At 38.6% G+C, this 3,533-nt stretch overlaps 1 pseudogene; it reads right to left on the reverse strand.

The window, feature by feature from the left end:
* Positions 1-1,372: 1,372 nt before the first annotated feature.
* Positions 1,373-1,493, reverse strand: LOC115872875 (annotated as a pseudogene).
* Between the last annotated feature and the right edge of the window lie 2,040 nt (positions 1,494-3,533).

Genomic DNA, 3,533 nt, shown 5'->3' on the forward strand with positions numbered 1-3,533 from the left:
TCTGACATGGCTCTACCTGGTTCTTGAGACAAGCCAGCAGGCAGTCTGTTGTTCAACTTGATCCAGCAGCCTTTATAGGCTTGTGAATCAACAACCCAACTTAGTATACATGAGAATCCTCCAGATAGACATCTGAACTTCAAATCTGGGTATTGCCAGGCACCACAATCTGTGAGGTCTGTGAGACATTGCAGTGAATTGCACAACCCTAAGAAATGAGAGACAAAATTGAGGGGAGGTGTGGTGGTTAATATCAGGGATAAAAAAGTGGTATAGGTTATTGGGAAAACTGGACTTTTTAAGACATCTTTAACTTTCACTTCCTCAAGTCCAAAGGAACACAAATAAGTGTTCTAGAACTTCCATTCTTTTCAAGGTTATCAAAAATCTATTATGAGCCACACAGTCAAATGCCTTGGCACAGTTGATAAAACACCAATAAACATCTCTGGCATTCCCTGCTCTCAGCAAAGCTCCATCTGACATCAGCCATGATATTCCTTGTTCCAAGTCCTCTTCTGAATCTGGCCTGGCAACTGCAGCCTCAATGTACTGCTGCAGCCACTGTTGGGTGATCCACGGCAGAATTGTACAGGAATGTAGTATTAATAGTATTTTTCTAAATTTGAACATTCTTTTGGGTCATCTTTCTTTGGAATTGGTATAATATCGATCCCTTCTAGTCAGTTGGGCAAGTAGCTGTCTTCCTCATCAGCTTGTTGAAACATTTCCATCAATTCCTGGAGCCTTGTTTTTGGCTAATTCTCATTGCTTGAACTTTTTTCTTCAATGTCATTTGTTCTTGCACTGTTATCTCATGAATGGTGGAGTGTGGACTAGTTCTTTCAGTGACTCTGTATTCTTTCCATCGTCCCTTGATGCTTCCTGCATCATTCAATATTTTGCCCATAGAATCTTTCAATATTGCAACTCAAGGCTTGATTCTTTTTCTTGAGTTAAGATATGCTAAGCATATTCTCCCATTTTGGTTATCTAACTCTAGGTCTTTGCACATGTCCTTATAATATTTTACTTTGTCTTCTCAGGCTTCCTTTTGAAATTTCCCATTTCGCTCCTTAACTTTATCATTTCTTCCATTTCCCTAAGGTACTGTACAGTTAAGAACACATTTCAGAATTTTTTGACATCCACAGTGATATTTTATTTCCTATCTTCTGAATGACTTTTTGCTTTCTTCATGAATTATGTTTTCGATGTCCTCCCATAGTTCATCAGATCTTCTGTCATTAGTTTTCAATGCAATAAATCTGTTTTTAAGATGGTCTTGATATTCAGGTCAGATAGACTCAAGGTTCTATTTTGGCTTTCATGGACTTGTTTGAATTTTTTTCTTTTTTTTTCTCTTCTTCATAATTGTATGTGCTAACCAGTCACTTGCAGAGGCAAAACCAGAGCCGGCCAACATGGGCTTTTTCTCTCAGCAGGATAATGGCAGTACTTCCACAAACCGAAAAACTGTAATTGTCTGAATTTTCTTCAGCATGAACATGAACTTACATACGTGCAATTGATAGTCTATTCCATAGTCAGCTCCTGGCCTGGAATTAGCTGCTGATTATTGCGATTCTCTGTTTCCTCTTTCCACAGATACAGTTAACTTGATTTCTGTATATTCCATCTGGAGAATTTCACTTGTATAGTCACTGTTTGTGTTACTGAAAAAAGATATTTTCTATGAACAAACCATCAGTCTAGCAACATTCTATCACCCAAAAGTGCCTCAAACAAAAGATGTGGAAAAGTACTTGTCAAAAATCAGCAATTGAAAACTCGATGGAGTGCAGTTCTACTATGAGAAGACAGGTGATAGGTGAATGGGGAGGAGGGAGTGACGTGTCAGAATTGACTCTGTGGCAATTTTTTAAAAGTTAACTGGGTTTTGTTGCCTCCTTCACACCTGCGTCTCATTTTTCTTACCCTAGAATGAACAGATATGCTGACAACTGCTAAGTGATGGTCAGAATTCTGACTTTAAAGAGATAGTTAAGGAAGAACTGGTCCATCAAACTAGGTGCCTTAGTGGAACAAAGAAATGCTGGCTGTTCCCAGTGTGCACCCACAAAACTGGACCACCTCACAGCTGGTAAAAGACATAACCCAAAGGAAGAAATAGCAATCACCATCAGAAACCACGTATTCACTTAAAGAATGATTTGTTAATATCCCTTTTTTCAGTTATTTCAGAACCCCGCCACCACCTTTCATATCCCCAAAATACTATAACATAAACTGAAAGCAAACTTTACTCTCAAATTTCATAAAACCTTTTTGGTTTACATAAGTCCTAAACCATGGTTGGAAGAGCTTAGGAGCTTCCTAATTTATTTATTTCTCTCTTTCTCTCTCTGTCTCTCCCTCCCTCCCCCTCTCCCTCCATTTCTCCCACCCTCCCTCCCTCCTAAGGAACCTCCTACTTTCATCTCTCATTTGACTAATACCCTGTCTTTTTTTGAGTCTTGGCTGCTGAGCCTCCATATGTCTGTCTTTATGTTCTTTTTTGTCTTTACATCCTCCCTCCCTCCCTCCTTATCTAGCTCGGTCTCCCCATCCCACCTCCTTCACCCTCTTTCTCTCTCTCCCTTTGCCTACATCTTTTCAGAAAGGTAATTACCTTTTTTAAAAAGTTTTCCATTTGTTAAATTGATTGTCATAGGTAATTGATGCTAAACCATGAGTACACCACAGGAGCTAGGAATTCCTAAGTATGGTACATACATATTGTGGAATACTATTCCACATTATGAAAAAAAAAAAAAGTGAAACTGATAAATGCTTCTCCGTGGAAGAACTTTAAAATGATTACGCTGCATAAAGCCAGTCAGTTTCAAAGGAACAAATACTGAATCATCTCATTTTCATGAAAGAGCTACACTATGCAATGAAATGCGTGGTGGAACAGTGGTCAAGCACTTTGCTACCAACCAAAAGATCAATGATTCGAATCCACTGACCACTCCATGGGGGAAAAGATGTGGAAATTTGTTTTGTAAAGATTTGTAGCCTCGAAACCCTGTGAAGTAGTCAATATGAGTCAGAATCGATTGAATGGTAAAGGGCTGGTTTTCTTTTTTTGTTTTTTGTTTTTTAGTTTAAGACAGAGTCTAAAGCTTATTAGTAATTGCCAGTACTTGAAAGAAGAGGAGAGAAAGGGTCATTGCTTAGGGAACACTGAACTTCTGTTAGGATTGATGGAATTTTTTAGGAATGTTTATTAGTGGTGGCTGCACAATATGATGAATGTAAATGTGTAGGATGACAAAGAAGAACTGATGCATTTGAATTAGGGTATTGGCAGAACACATTAAAAGTAATGTGGCATGCCAGAAGAACAAACAAATCTGTCTTGGGAGAAGTACAACTAGAATACTACTTAGAGGCATGAATGGCAAGAATTCATTTCGTGCATTTGGACACATTATGAGAAGAGACCAGACCCCAGAGAAGAACATCCTGCTTGTAAAGCAAAAAGTCAGTGAAAAAGAGGAAGCCCCTCAAGGAAATGGATTTACATA

This window comes from Echinops telfairi, unplaced genomic scaffold, assembly GCF_000313985.2.
Source record: "Echinops telfairi isolate 266 unplaced genomic scaffold, ASM31398v2 ScPeMD7_4;HRSCAF=17, whole genome shotgun sequence".
Taxonomy (NCBI): Eukaryota; Metazoa; Chordata; class Mammalia; order Afrosoricida; family Tenrecidae; genus Echinops; species Echinops telfairi.